Source organism: Anas acuta, chromosome 7, assembly GCF_963932015.1.
Source record: "Anas acuta chromosome 7, bAnaAcu1.1, whole genome shotgun sequence".
NCBI classification, from domain to species: domain Eukaryota; kingdom Metazoa; phylum Chordata; class Aves; order Anseriformes; family Anatidae; genus Anas; species Anas acuta.
Window position 1 is genome coordinate 6,109,861 of NC_088985.1, and position 16,768 is coordinate 6,126,628.

Below are 16,768 nucleotides of genomic sequence, written 5' to 3' on the forward strand. Positions count from 1 at the left end.
TCATAACCCAAAGACCAGAGGGGTCACATACACAGTATGGTGTCCCTCTGCTATCTTAGGACACAGGAATCCTCAGCCCACTAGCTCTGCAGTTCTCACATCCCATTCCCTGTGACACAGAACAAAAGAATCTTTAATTATGGACTCCCCTCCTTGTTCTTGTCCAATAACCAAAGAACACTTTTTCCTGCCTTTGTAGTTTATCCATGTTGTTCCTACTGCTGCTGCATGACCTTTTTTTTTTTTTTTTTGTCTCTTTGAAACTCTTCTCAGTTCTATCACACCACAGTTCCCAGCAGCTGTTTCTAACTGGCTACTCAGTCACACCTGGAAGAGATAATTTGATTCCATGTTAATCCTCTTCAGATGAGCATAAGGTATACACTTCATCACATTCAGCTTATACGAATTATTTGTGGATCTTGTGTAAAGTTCACAGTCCCTCCATGCACTATCTAGTGAAATTCTGCTAAGGTATTCTGCAATTTATTAGTACAAAACCAGATTAGATTTTGGCCTCATGACTATGGCAAGCTAGAATTAGACGATTTTCTCTTTCCAATCCTTGTGCACATCATTTTCAGAAAACACTTTTTTTTTTTTTAGATGCACCTGGGTGTCCTAAACTCTGCTTGCAATAACAGGTACATAGGTAAATTCTCTGATGCATCTAAACCACCTTTCTAGCAATGATTAAAACAATACATATATATGTATCAGTTGTGTAGCATGCAAATGTGCCAAGGCTTTCCTGGGCAAAAATTAAAACAGATTAATTCCCAAAGCTGACAACTGTGTTCTAAATTGTGTATTTCAGCAAAGTTGTACCATTTAATCACAGCATTATTATAATAACCTATTTTAAGAAAACAACTTGGGGATGTTAAAAATTCTCTTCTACAGTTTAAAGCATGAGTTACATTCTTTTTCTTTAAAATTTATAATATGAACTTATATTCTACTGCTTGGCACAGAAAAGATTCATTATAGCTGCTGAGTTGTAAGAATACAAATCGCATATAGCAGTGTTTTTGCTGAGATACTACTACTCACAATTATGATGAACACCTTCTTAGACGTATTCTTATATAGGTATATATACTTCATTATAGACATTTGTTTACATAAAAAGTTATTCAAACAGCATATTCTATTTTATGTTTCTAAAAGCACCTCAGAACTCTGTAATATTCATCCAGGTAAGACTCATCACTGGTAACACGTTAATGCTGCTTACAAGAGTACGTGAACAACTCTAACCCAGATTACATAGCTACTTTCAGGAGGCATGCCTTTCTGTCAGCCTCTTCTGGAGCTCCTGTGACAGTTGGGATTTTTGCCAGTGCTCAACAAGATGGGACATTAGCAGCACTTTTAATATTATCAAAGACACTCATGTTTTCAAGAGCCCACTGGAAGGAAAAGCTTAAATAATCACAAGGTCTTCAGTTCCTTTGCCATTACCAAAAACATGGATTTGGAAACGAACATAGGACCTAGCACTTGCAGAATGTACCATGTTATTTAAACTGCTCTAGCAGTCTAAGGGCTCCCTGCTAACAATACTATTAGTGACAACTTAAAAAATACTGTATAATACTGACATTTTAATCCAAGTATGACACTCACAGGGCAGACACATAGACTATAGGACATCTTGAGTCCTATCCACCTCTGATTTATGTAGTAGGTAATTACTTACACACCAGCAAGAGGATACCACAAACTTTGACTTCTTTTCTGCAACCGAAGAGAACATTCCTTTTGCTCTGTCCTCATTCAGGACAATTCAAAACAGTTCTGAGACCATAGTACTGCCATTCCACCTAAAAATACAGACAAGTGAGAGAGAGATAAATCAAATAAAGCTCCATATGCATTTCTATTCAGTTGTGCTGGAAATAACAGTGGATGACCTGAGAATCTCATCTTTAAATATTAAAGCTATAGATATTCGCAGAACTGCACGATAAAAGTCATAATCAAATCCTCTGGAAAAAAAACCAAAATATAATAGGCAATAATGTATTTATAGAGACAAAGAAAATGTCACACTATAAACAATCATCTTCAAAACAGAGAAAAATGCTATGCCTATGAATTTTTGACCTAGAAAAACATCTGCTGAAAACTGGATGCTTCTAACCTCTGTTGTATTAATTACAGAAAGTAATTAAAATTTCTTCTCTTTCAAAACAATTGAGTAAACCAAGATCACCATTTGCATGCAATATTATATTTGTCAGAATTGGAACCTGAAACATTTTCATTAATGAAAATGATCTGAAACAGAAAACATCCAAACATTATTTAAAGCCATTGCCAGAAAGCCTTCAAACAAACATCCCTTTTAGAGCACAAAGAATTCTAGTGAGATAAAAAAAAAAATCATCACACATATATTTTGGATATAGCACTAGTTAGGACAAATTTAGTGCCTTCAGAAATACCAAAAGGAAGCTGAGAATAGCAAAGTAACTTTCTAGAAAACAACAACAAAAAGCATGGTTATTAAAACCCTCTTTATAGCTTGGTTTATGTGGAACTTTTTGAACCACAGCACTGAAGTTGGTATTATACTTTTGGAGGATCCATAGGCAGCAGAAACATCTTTTTCATGAACGATGTTCTGCACGAAACACCATAGAAAAGAACCCTGAGACGCTGGAAATGCTTGTGCTGCTATTTTTTCCATTATCACAATATGCAATGAATTAGTAAGAACAGCCAGAAAAATCATGGCATCATAAACTAACACAAGGAAGCCATTCAAAAATAAAATAAAATAAAATAAAAAATCAATTACATCATGTGTCTTGAAGACTACACCTATTTCTCCATGCTGGTTTGAGCCTTATACTTATTGGAAACCTGTCCTTCTACGACACTGAATTTTTTGTCGAGTGCTTTCCAGTGATGGATAGCAACCCACAAAAAAAGCTATCAGAGGTACTTAAATATGTTTGAATACATACTGAGTATCTTATCTCTATCTTATCTCCTGGGTGACTTCAAATAAAACACTTGATACTAACTTCAGTAACTGTAAACTCGAAGAAGCTGGAAGCTGCAAATCATAATCATCATTAACAGAGCAGCTGTTATGTACAGTCAATGAGCTTTTAGCTACTACGTAATTTTAGTTTCACTCCCCCACCCCATGTGATACAAAGTTACTCTACACAGTATCAAATGAACTGTAGCAAAATATTCCAAACAGTATCAATAACAGTTTTAAAATTAAGCCACAGAAATAATTCATCTGATTTCTACTTCTGACAGGGGAAAAATAAAAGCTTAGATGCTTGAGGACAGAGAAATAAAAAAGAAGGCAGAAATAATGAAATGTCTTCTGATCAATAAATGTTTTTTTTTGTTCTAAAATACATTTTGAAAGAAGTAGTTCAAAATTGTATGAATGATACTTGTATTAACCAATTAGTGTAAAATAATACATTAAAGAGAAGTCAAATTTTCAGAGTATATTAAGAAATCAATCTCTGACATATTATTCTATTGTACTTGCCAAATAGGTTTCATTGTTGTCAAAGACAGTATAAATCATCTTTATTAAAATCCTGAATTCTGCAGATACCGCAGCTGTGTTATACTTTGGGGAATATAATCTAATATTGTACAACAAAGAGCCTATCACTGTGCTTACTGAGTAGCTTTTAAGAAAGGGAAAGAAATCTAAATGGTAGCATATCACTTCCCTAAGAACAACAAGGGATTTAAGTCATATGGACATCCTGTAGTTAATTAGAAACTCTAGGTATGAATGTATTTTTCTCCTCAGCTCCTACCTGCTGTTTCAAAGGCTGAAGGCATTTTAACAGATTTTAAGAATGACTCTACATACTGAGACAATGATGAACCCCTACATGGGAAAAGACGGCATGAAAGAATCTCTCACATGACTCAAAAAAAAACAACCAAACAAACAAAAAACACAGCAACTAAACAGAAAATGTAGTAGAGAATAAAACCAGGCTAATCAGCATTACTTCTTAAGTAAATGAATAGCAGTGCCATTAAATAGACCTTGAATGGGACTGCTAAAGCACTAAAACACTGTTAATACCAGAGCTATTGCCACAATAGCTCTTTTATCTCACAATCTTGAGTGTTTTCCTGTTCAAGAATATTTTCTTATTGCCATAAAAACATACTTAATGCTAGGGCCATATAACCTGAACTATAGCAATCATTACTTATCATTGTAATTATCCCAAGATCATTGCCTATTCCAGCAGAGAAATGCAGTTTTGAAGAATTCTTCTATTTTGGAAAACATTAAATAATTCTTGTCCTGATATATATCCTTGTTTTCTAATACAGGGCAACTGTGGAAAAAAAATGCCTAAATATGACTGGTGAGATAACAATGATGAAAAGAAGAATTTTTATACCCTATGTCATTAACAGCAAGAGCCATGCAGCTGGTGTGAGGACTAACAGACAACCACACTGAGTTTGATAGATGTACAAATGGAATCTGATTGTGCAAATTCCCTTATTTTATGTACTTAAAAAAAAAAAAAAAAAAAAAAAAAAGTCCCCAAAACCACACAAAAACACTTCTGGGTAACAGTTGTAGAACGAGTATTTACTAGAAACAGACTTTCCCTCACATTTGCAATTCAAAACATTGTAATACAATGATTGTATAATGTAACACCCAATATAAGCAGTCCAATCCTATTTGCTTTAAAATAATAGCTTATGTCCCTTGAAATAGGGAAGCCTTTCCAAAAATGTTTCAATATTCAGCTGATACACAGACAGCTTTTAAGGTTAGGGGAAAACAAAAGAAATAAAAGGAAACTATGACTTTTTCAGTTTAATACAAGTTATTTTCTGTTCAGGAATAACACACAACACAAATTACAGCAGATTCCTTTTTTGAATTTAGAATTATATTATACAAAAACTTTTCTCTTAATTTACAAGAAATTTTACAACGGATTCCTGTATCTGGGGAACTTTGTACCTGTAGCACTGCTAGATAATATCTAAAGGTGAGAAACAGCCTCATATAAGAGGCATAACAGTTGTTGAAAACGCGTTACTAAGATTGTTAACTGTTTTATTCTTTATCAGTAACAACATCCTTATAAAAGACTAAAAATAAATGTTTTTCTATGCACTGATTCAATCCCACACCACTTGAAAAAGATTTTCCCTCCTGTGGAGCAGAACTGTGAGGAGCAGGACTGCTCCATTTAACAAACATTGCCACATGAGGAGCTTCACCCCTCTGACACACTTCCAAAAGCAAGTTTACATGCTTTTTTTAACACGTAGCATCAAGCAACATAAGCTCCGTTTTAGACATGGTAACAATTTCTGACCAACATGCAGTAAAATACCCTCTCTGCAATAGTCGTTGGTCTCCTCTCCGATACTTTCCAAACACAGAGAACAAAAAGGAAAGGGAGAGCAGCTTTCCTTCAGCGCGTCTCCAAGGAGGGGGCAGATTCACACCCTACGCGACTAGAAAGGGCAGTAAGAAAGAAAAGTTCTCGACTCCTCACATTTTCACCGCCAAGAACCATGGGGAGCCTCGGGCTTCTCCTCACAGTGTCAGGGAGTTCGGAGCTTCGACATTCCCTGTGGAGTTCGACATTCCCTGAGGGGTGCGCGTGCCCGCCGGCCGTTAACGGAAATTACGAAACAACGAAAAAAACAACGGTTGGTCGCGAGCCACCGTCACGCGCCCCCTCACGGCTGGGCGGGAAGGCGCCAAAAGCCGCGCCTGGCGGGCGCAGCGCGCTGCCTTGCGGCCGGGCGCCCAGGAAGGGGCCTCGCTGTCCAGGCCACACAAAACTGACAAAAGCAGAAAGCACCCTACACAGAAACAACGCTTCAACATCAACAAACACGACACTTGTCCCCTATTGTCATGTTCTATTACTTCTAAGCACAGAGTAGAGTAAGAGGAAAAGACTTCCATCAGCCACAGAAAACTGACGTGCAGAAAGGCTGATCCTTGAGACAAAACAGAGAAAGGGCAAAAGGAAGTGTTTCTGTTTGTTTTTTGTTTGTTTGTTTTCTTTTTACCAGTACTATTACTTTAGTTTCCATTTTTCTAAGAGGCAGGGGGAAAAAGATGGAAGTACTGTTTCTGCATTGGTTTAAATCACCTCCAGAGCTGAGCAGCTAGACAGACATGGAACAGAACCAGTCTGCAATGCCACACACCACCAAAATGTATTTTACATTTCAAAATCTGTCATTGGCTTGCAGTCTTGACTTTACTGAGAAGTTACACTGATGACTTTAACAGGTTTTACAATCAGCTTATATATTAAGACCCCACCCCAATAATTATCCATTTACTTCGTCCTTCTCAGGAGCAACATTTCTAAACCATTTCAAGTTTTCTCCTTCTCTCCATAAACTTTTTTAGAAGCAAAATCATTTGTGATACCACATTCTGGAATTCAGGTATCCGTTTATCTCGACCACAGAGTTCAGAGCTGGTGTTCTCCTGATCTGGCTACAATCTGATACAGTTATTACATGGTTATATTTCATACCCACTTTTGCTAAATGGAACTTTCTGTACAAGTTAGGAAAGAAAGAAATCAGTTTATTCCAATTTACTATCTACTTACTAAGAAAAAAATGCTTCTGCTCAAGATTGATCCTCACAGTAAAAGAGCTTGAGGAACCCTGCATGGTCAACAAGGAGAAAACCCCACAATGAAAAAAAGTATCTCCAGCAGCTGTCATTTTTTTTTTTTCCTCAACCTATCCCTTTCCCATTTAGAATTTTAAACCTATGCCCTCTGAAATTATAGCCTAAAAAATCCCAAAGCAATGATTTATGTAGTTTGTGATCTCTTTGGTGCCTCTCACCCTTGTATTTCCCAAACCATCAGGCTTCTGCCAGACCTACAGCTTATTATATGTAGCTATATATACTGTACAGTATGCATGATTAGTTACAGAGCTTGCAACAAGGGCCATCTCTGCACCTCAAAAGAACTAAGCAAAAAATTCCAGCATCTATCTTATTGCCTAGAGCATCTAATTACATCGAGATGGTAAACAAAGGTATTTTTGGACAAAATTTTAAATGACAATCACAAATGAAATGTGGATTTTTAATGTCTGACGATTTTTGAATACAAATCTCTACAGAACAGAGAAAGAAAAGGCTGGAAAAGATTACTGAAATTTACTTTAATTCTTCCAGCTGGAAACAAGAAAATCCCCAAGCCCCTAAATGAACAAGATAGTGGAGTCAAAGAATGGAAGACCTAAATCACCCTACCAAGCTAGATATGCAGTGAAATTCTGGCCTCAGTTAAAGTAATGGCCAAGCACATCCCAATTTCCAACTGTACAGAGCTTCTCTTATGAAGCACTAGTAGCTCTCTCATCAAGGATAATTCAGGATACTAATGTACAGTAAGGAATACACAATCAACCATTTTTACATAATCAGTCTTCAGTTTGGAAGACTACCTCTAGACATGCAGCTGCAAATATCTGTGGTGATGATGTACGGACATTGATTACATCGTCCTTGTACCTGAATTCCTCTCCCAGCAGCTCATTCCTTTCGCTCTTGCTCCACTCAACATGCAGCACAGATAATTGCACCACAACTCCTGGAAACATAATGTAGACTGTAATGCTATTTATAGACTCTTTATGATACTATCATATCCAACTTCTTTCAGTATTTCACGGCTATCGTGCACATAAAACTAAAGAGAATGGGCCACATCTCTACAAGGATTTAGGAAGGATTTGGGAGCTCCAGAACTTCTAAACATAAGGGAAAACAATTACCAACCTCCCCCCTCCAGTACATCCAAATGAGCAGCCTTATAAGTTCAGGACGCCTAAATTCAAATGCTGCTCTCTTACTTTAAAGGCAATCAGAATGTGTGGTATGTATTCAGCTTTACATATTCCAAAGAATAGGAGCCTAAAATTTAGGCACTGTAGTACCCTGCTTGTTTTCAGGATGCAGTTCTATTTCATTTTCATTTCTGATGAAGCACTGTCTTGTGGAAACATAAAGCAGGGTAGATTGTTTTTCGCCTTTTCCTCATTAGCTGAGACTGTTACTAATACCTTTATTATTCTCTGTATTGTTTAATTAAGCCTCATCTCATCTGCACCCTATCTTCCTATGCAAAACTCTTGTATTAAAGCAAGCATCATTCTCAGAAGCTTTATCATTTTAGCAGAAAATACTATTACCTTCACACATCACTATTCCCTTGCTAACTACAGGTACAAAAGCATCAACAATTCTTTGAGAGCAGAAAGTAATGTAAGCACAAAAGAAGGTTACTTTCAAAGACAGACTAAATCAATTTATGTATATTCAACTCTTGGCCTCTGAGCACTCATTTGTAGTGCTTTTTAGAACAAATTCAAGCATATAAACAGAGTAATATCATTTTACACCTGTAAGAAAAATCAAACTGAAAGACAAGTAAATCTTATTTCAATTGCAATTTCTTGCTTTTAATGTTTCTACTACAGAACCACTGTGAGGTAATTTTTATTATTATTTGTTTTAACAGCCTATTGTCTTGATTTTTTTTTAAATCAAAATAAACTTAGATTAAAATATAAAATAACAAAGTGCTGAGGATCATTTTGGCATGCTTTTACACACACCATGTAACCATCTCTATCTCTCTTTAGAAAATCCACACCTCTGATGGTCACAAAATTTAGGTATTTGCATGACATCCTGTACAGAATAAAAAAAATATCCTTGCAATACAAAGTAAACAACTAAACCATACATTAATAGTGTGCTTAAGTGCAAAAAACTGTTTGCCAGTGAGCTATCCTCAGTAGAACTGAGCAGTGACAGCCTCCTGAATCTTGGGATACTTCCTCTTGGATGTGAAAAGGAGTATTTAAAAAGTCCTCAGTTAATTATCATCTCTGATTACATAAGATCAATTACAAGATACGCCTCAACAGACTGCATTGCAATTTATAACTTAAGCAAATTTTATGTTTTCAAGTTAAATTTAATTTGTTAAGACAAGTAAAACTCAAAACCAAGCAGTTTGGCAAAATCCCCAAATACAACCATGCAAACTAATCTGCCATGCAAACTAGCCTGTTTCTCCTTTGGTACCAGCCCTAGGAAATCACCCCAGTGCAGAGAACAGAAGTGCAGAGGGGTAGCCAAGTTATGGATTCTCTGTATGCTGTTCTCCTGGCTAACAAAGTGAAGAGGAAGACCCAAAACCCACAACATGCTGAAGCTTTTACATAAGCATAACTTGAACAAATATAATTTAGAAAACCTTCCATATCCATGGATTTTCTTACTAGTCATTTGTAAATTACCCTTTACTTTAGCTTTATAGTTCTTAACCTCTTCTAGAAATCCAAAACAGATTTTTAAACTATGGAAATGAAAGAGAGACTGATGTCAGGAAACAGCCCCAGAGACAGGGTTAGATACTTTGCTGGAAAAAATCAGTGTGTCTTTTAACGAAACATCTGTTGAGACTCTACCACAGAACTCTTTGTGTCTATCCAATTTTTCATGTACTTTCATACAGTGAAGTTTTCTGAATGACCAGTCCTAAATTCTCTTTTTTCAAAAGATATACAAACCATCTCTGCATGGTGTATACCTCACCACAAAGCTGGCAGGTCATGCCTTTTCCTTTGCAGACAGAAGCCATAGATCATTAACATTTTCACAAACAAATCTTGCTATTTTATCAAGCCTAACTGGGAGCAGAAGTATTGGCCTGATTGAACCGTGTGAACTGGCAGTAGAGGGTAAAAGATATTGATCATGTAAGAAACAGCAAGGTGACAGGGCTCTGGAATACAAATGGAACATGGAATGTGTAGTAATTCTGGCATGAACTGGAACAGAACTTCTATCTTTTGGCTTTTTCTTTTCTGCTTTGAGCTTTGCTTAAAGGAAATTAAATGTTCACTGTGACTACAAAGTAAGTGTGCTGACCACCAGGCTGAAAAACCTGTATCCCAGTGCCTATGCAAGTAACTCTCACTTTCTCAAGAATCTTTCAATTCCAATTAGCTTCTTCCCATGCTATTACTTATATCACCCTCAAATCACTTTCTGTAATTTCTCCCATCAGCTTAATGCTGATGCTTTTAAAATACCTGGAGACATTGTGTTGATGCGAGTCTAACAGATCATCGAACTAAAAACACCTCCCTTTAGATTTAAGTCATCATTTCTCCCCAACACAGAATATAAATGTTTGACAAGTTACGTGAGATCTGGCAACATATTGAAGTGTTGGTGTTCAGGATCAGTTTCTTCTGAAGTCTAACGGGAACTTTTTCTGTAAAAGAAATTATTTACCAGACCATTTGTGAATCAAAATGACCACTAACACGTTTTAAATGCCCACTTTTAATTGCTTGTTGCTACCAGCCCAGTTGAAATGAGTATAGTAACAACTAATTCAATCTGTATTTAAGATTCTACCTTTCAATCACCTACAGTAAATTCACCAGTGATGGAAAAAAATGTCCTCTGGATATACCACATTTCTTTCCATTGAAAGAAATCCACATCTGAATTCTGACCGTCAGCTATGTAACCATGCAATGAAGGCCACCGCATACTGCAGGCTCATTTAGCCTCACTTAATAGTCATGTCAGTACTGCTGCCTCTGCAATAGACAAGATTTTTGCCTAATGCACAAAGAAAATGGTGTCTTAATGTTAACATGAATCTACAGGCCAAAAATACCACAGAACCACACTAAGTAGGTGACATTGCCTCCTCAGGGATGTTATGCCAAAGGGAGGCACAGAGCAGGAAAGGAAAGTTCATTCCAGATCAACAAGATTCCTCAAGTTCTCAGGGGCACAACAGTCCTGATAAACACTTTAATGAACAAACAGTATTTTCTCTAACATCATAATGGCCTTTATCAAATGTAAGAATAAAATGCTGTGGATGTAGCTGTTTTCTCTAAGGATTTATTTTCAAACTCTTAAGAATTGAAATGCTGGTAATCTTATCAGCAGAACATCAAAAGATCAACCCCTGAGGTTGCTGTAAATGCAACCCCTGAGCCAGTGTAAATGTCATTAGCACTCTCCAAGAACCATGTACATGTATTTCAGTTGCATTGTAGTTCTTTACCATATTACTCAGTATGGAAAATGTTTCAGTTCTGAGAGGGGAAAAGTTAACTACAAGATGATTTCCATTTGGTAGCAGTTGCCCTCAAAATACTCATGCCAGAAGTCCCAGTCTAACTGCTCTAAGACATGAGCATTGATACATGGCAATATTTCAGTTTCAACTAATAGACAGGTGACACCAGCTGCACTTCTCTTTAATGGTGGAAAAAAAAGGTGTGTGTGTGTGGGGGGGACCCAACCTGTTCTTAGGGCAACAGTTAGGACAAAAAAAAAAAAATAAAAAAAAATTGTTATCATGATGCTTGTAAGTCACATTTATAGTTGGTTCAGTCTTTTCATTTCTGTCCCTAAAAGAGAAATGAATTCTTGTGTAGAGTTATGAACATGAGCTTTTAATAAACCTAAATCTCAGTACTGTTGGAATGGAGCTTTTAAATTTTAAGGCATTATGAAGCACTGTCAGACCCTAGGTGGTGAGAAGGAGGTTTGACTGAGGGCAGCACGTATGAATGGCCCTGTGACTTTGCCAAGCAAAGTAAATTAGTGTTTAACTTGCTTTTGAAATATTTAAACTTACACCAACTGTATGAGAATAGGACAAGTTTCTTTTCCACTCCACTACAGAGCAGTCCTAAACCTCTGGGGTTTATCTGCCAAAAGATGTTAGGCACTCAACTCTATACAGTATTTGAATAGGAAATTAATGCCTGTGTCCCTTAAGGCTCTTCTGAAATTCTCAGGTGTAAAAAGGTACATCTTTAACCACTCCGCTCATTTATATCTTTCTCCAGTTTTTCTGACTTTTTAGGACAAGAACTCTGATTCCAGCACATGACAGGCATTTGTAGGACTGAAAACACATTGATGATACCTAGCCACAGTGGAAGTCCACCAGCCACAGTAATTCCTTCTTAATAAATTAATTATCCTTTGAAGTGGAAAAGAGCAGAAAAGAAATCCCATACCGTAATGCTGCTTTTTCTTTCCCTGTAGTCAGGTTACACGAGCCAGTTATAAAACAGTGCTGGGGAATGAGATTTTTCAAGGGAGTTTAACAGAGTTAAGTGAGTTGAAAATGGATTATACTTTAGAAAAGGAAAAACCCACATTTCATTAACATTTCTCCTTTTATCCCCATTCTTGTTCATTACTGAGCCCCTCAAATTCATCTCTAAACGTGTAGCACTGAGGAATCAGCTCAGTAAAAATATCCTTGGAACTGCACAGAAATTTCCCATCACGTGTCATGTAAAGTCTTTGCCTGTATTTCCCCACGTGAAACTAAAAATATTGCATGTACTTTCATTTTCTTTCTTCAATGCCTTCATAGCTTCCAGTGACAAAAAATAAGGGTTATTTATTCTATCCCCTTGCCAGCTGCCTATATTTATTTCATTCTGACACATCTGTGTCTACCATGTTCTTAAATAACTCCAATACTAGAGATTCTACAGCTTTTCCAGCAATATATTTTTCTGCTTTCTGACACAAATAGTTTCTAATAACTTGAAATGTTTTTGCTTTTGTTTCTGAGATTCCAAGCCCATTGCTTCTCATCCAGTTAATCACGGTCAAAAGATAATAGATTAAATTATATGAAATTATATCACAGATCATTTCTCCCAGATTTTCTCTGGTGCATTTCCCTCTTTCTCATGTCTTTTTATTCTGTTATTGTCAATACTAGAATTTTTTCTGCATTGCAGATTTTAACGTGATAATATGCAGTTTCAGATTTTAAAATTATGCTTAAGCACTAAGGAAAATATTTTTAATTGCACTATATAAGAATTTATGTATTTAAGTAAAATAACATCAGGCTAATGCCAAAAATGTTATTAGTAAATTGAAGTCTATGCAAGAACTGAAAGCATACCTAAAGAAACTTGTAAGACATTCTTTCAAAATAACTGTGCTATAATGTAATGACAATGATATTGATGATGTCCCTTCAAATAAATGAAATACCATTAATTATAATTTATCTATAAAGCTTAATTTTCTGTAAATGCTCAGAGCTCTGTCTTTTTGGCAAGGAAGTCTTCTTTTGTTATTCTTTCAACTTCTAACCATCTATTTCTTACTTGGCTTCATGACTTAACAACAGTGACTGACAAACTAGCTCCCTCTGGATGTGGCCAGACAGGAGCCAAGATAACATACTAGCAAATTCTCTTCCTAACAGACCATTGCGGGGCAGCACAGGTCCCAGCTCTGGCACAGTGCTGTGGCTCCTTCCCATCATGTTCCTTGATACATCACACATAGCTCCTGGCACACGACAGACCGTGACTGCATGTCACACACAGGAATGAAGACAGATCTGAGGACTGCAGTAGTGCAGTACATTTTATCTGGGCAATGGCTATCAACAAAACTGCATGACACAGGAAATTTTGTAACATCACAGAAACAAGTTTTATATCAACATTACTGTATAATTAATGTTATTGTAGCATAGAAAATATTAAACACATTAAATGACATATTATAAAAGGTGATGAACATGCAAATGAGAGTATTCCATTAGACTGAATTGTGGCTCCTTCAAAAGCATTGGGATTAAGCACAGGTAACACACCCTCTTATGCTAGAACTCTTCAGATTTTGTATTACTTAGACTACAATTATGTAATCATTTAACATTTCTCAAAAATGCAAGGATATTGTATAAAGCCTTCCTAAGTCATAATTATGTCCTAGACTGACTTAAAAAAATCAGCCAAAATTATTCATGCATTTTAAACACAACTGAGGACAATCATGGTTGCCTCCACCCCCACATCTCAAAGATTAAAAACAAACAAACAAACAAACAAAAAGACTTTATTTGAAATGATTACTCATTCTTACCTTGTTGGAAAAAAAAGACTTGAAAGAAGCTTGTCCTTTCTGTCACAGCCATCATTTTTTCCATCTGCTTGAATAGGACAGTGTCAACAGACCTCTGTTAGGACAGAAGAAAGAGCAAATATACAGACTGGACAAAAAGCACTGAAGACTGTCTGAGGTCTACAGTTTAGAAAGCAGGAAGAATAGAAATGTCATTAAAAATCCTTAGCAGGGCTGGCTTGAATACTTCTCATGAGGAAAAAGAGACTAGTATGAGAAGTCTGCCAGAAAGGATTCTTTGTGGGGCAGGATATAAAGATGGTGCAGAAGGAATCTAAAGCTTGAAGGACACAGGCAGAGCATTCTCTATTCATTGGACCAATTCCCATCGCAGCTTGTAACTGAACCCAACTTCCACCCTCTGTGCCAGCAATTATCTGTGAAACTTACGAGTAGAGTGTCCTCTGCCTTCTGGAGCTGCTGCATTTACACAGTAATCCCCAATATCACAGGGCCTGTAGGGGAGAGCCCAGGAGTCTCACTGTGCACACTGCCAGAACCTTGATAGTCAGGAAGTTTGACTCAGGTCTGGTTATTTTTTTAGTTATTTTTTGAGAAAGTTGTCAGAAGCACGTCAGATATGTAAAAAATGTTATTAAAGATACAACATAAAACTCATAGCAGTGGAACCTGCTAAGTCTAAGGCTGCCTTTAAAATGTGCATCTTATGTATTACAATAGCATAGTCAATATAAGATTATAAAATATTGGAGACTGCATGTCATTAAACCTCTGCAGTTCTATCATAAACAGTGGCCAACAGCCATTCATCTTGCAGGAGTATAGTGAGAAAGAATGTGGAAAACGCAGTTATAGGTACCTGAGAAGTCTATGAGGAAATGCGGGGTTCATGTTCAGAGAAGGGTTTGAGGATGGCATCGAAGGTAGCAGCACAGCATCCCGTGGGTGAGGAGGAAGTACACTGCTCTCTCTGAGAAGCCAACCAGGCATATGCCAAGTGGAAAAGGTGCACACACTGCATGAGGCATGCTTCTAAGTTCCAGCATAGTATCAAACTGCAAATGGAGAAAGAGCTCAATTGTTACTGTAATTAGGGAAGTTTCGAGCTTCTGCATGTTTGACTTACAGGCTAAAAAACATTGAGTTTTTGTATTTATGTGTGAAGTAATAAGCAAACATAGCATTTAGTTCAGCAGTGTTTGCCAGTCTAATTCATCAGTTATGAATGAAAGCAAAAACTGTTTGCTTCATGTATAGAAGCCAGGTAAGTCATAGCAAAGTTTTTTTTTAATATCTTCCATAATTTAAATGACTTCTCAGAAGTCATTTAAGGCATAAGATAAATATTTTACAGTGCACTTCAACCTCAGATTTGTTCGTGCAAACTATCTGGCAAACTTTTGTTACTAGCTGACACTTTGCACAATTCAGAATCTGCTCACAAACAACTTCCTAACAGGAAAAGCACTATGGTTGGGGACGAGTACTTTGGACAGACCTAGTGAGTACATGCAGAGTTCTAACAGTTTTTTAAGAAGTGTCAGAAATAGAGACATTAGACAGAAACACTATGAAACACCAATGATATCATCTCCTACAGTGGCAGCTATTTCACACCAAAATGTTATATATTAATTTCTGTGAAAATTCTCATCAGCTGATGTAAAGGGCTCTTTGTGGTGTCTTCATGCTACCATCTTATTTCATCTCCTCAGAATATTAATTTACAGCTGCATATAGTAAATGTTACTGAAATTGGGTTTGGAATTTCAAGACAGCACAAGTAACTGTTTCAAATTATTCATTTGGGCTTTACAGATCAGCATTTACCGACTGCAATCAATTGTCCAGCCAGTGTGAGCCACATCCACTGTATAGAAAGGGGAAAGTATGAAGGGTTTTTATGGCAATACACTTCATTGCTCCTGTACTTGAATTTTATGGAAGGCTCAGCAGACAGAGATGGAGGTAAGTTATTCTGCAGTCCAAACACATTCCTCTAAATACTAGTGATCCTTTAAACCATACACGTACAATTTTCCAAAGCCAAGTAATTACTTAAGTCCCTCCTTTGTACAAGTTTAGCACATGCTGTCTGATACAATCCCTTTGTTGGCAGAAATGAATATGAATAAGGAACACTAGCTATATCCATTACTTTTAGTTTATATGGAAAAGATTTATGCACAAGCAGCACAAGTACGAAGTTCTATTATTCCACAGTCTTGAAACCGAAGTAAATCAAAGGCTTCAACACAGGGAAGTGAACATAATTCAACCTACTAGTTGTGTTCTAGAAATAAAATCCTGGCATTAGATTATAATCCACAGAAGATTTGTTCTACCCTGATTCACAAGAGAATGCTAAACAATGTATTTATGTTCTATTCTAAGAGATTCAAATCAAGCCAGTAAGTCTCTGTTCCATTTCTGTTTTAGTACAACCAAAAATAAACGCTTTGAAATCAAACCCTAAAGGATATTAGTTTATCAAAACTAGCAAGAAGTGTAAGATTAGTCCTTGACTGTGCAGTCAATAGTACTTTTTTAAAGAAATTAAAAGCCCAAATCCAAACCATTCTAATAAATACACATCCAACAATTTCACCTACATAGCCATTAATTTAGAGACTAGATGTTGTCTATGCTCACATAATCGCATGCCAGTGGGCTGCTGAAATCATGATTGTTATATGATGACTGAGCAACAGAGACTATAGAGAAAATGGTACCCAGCTACCTTACAGCATGCAGAAGTATATGATGTAAGAAAAGAGA

At 36.6% G+C, this 16,768-nt stretch overlaps 1 long non-coding RNA gene across 20 annotated transcripts in view; it reads right to left on the reverse strand.

Moving 5' to 3' along the window:
• Positions 1–16,768, reverse strand: part of LOC137859117 (uncharacterized) — a 346,743-nt gene that overhangs the window by 194,664 nt on the left and 135,311 nt on the right. For 16 of the 20 annotated variants that reach the window (XR_011098165.1, XR_011098152.1, XR_011098167.1 and 13 more), the window contains exons 6-9: positions 14,850–15,045; positions 14,420–14,484; positions 13,991–14,084; positions 1,703–1,826 (exon numbers count right to left, since the gene is read on the reverse strand). This is a non-coding gene — a long non-coding RNA (uncharacterized lncRNA). Of the gene's footprint in view, positions 1–1,702; positions 1,827–5,537; positions 5,663–13,990; positions 14,085–14,419; positions 14,485–14,849; positions 15,046–16,768 lie in introns of those variants that run through there. The other 4 variants (XR_011098160.1, XR_011098151.1, XR_011098164.1 and 1 more) reach the window with 4 other exon arrangements.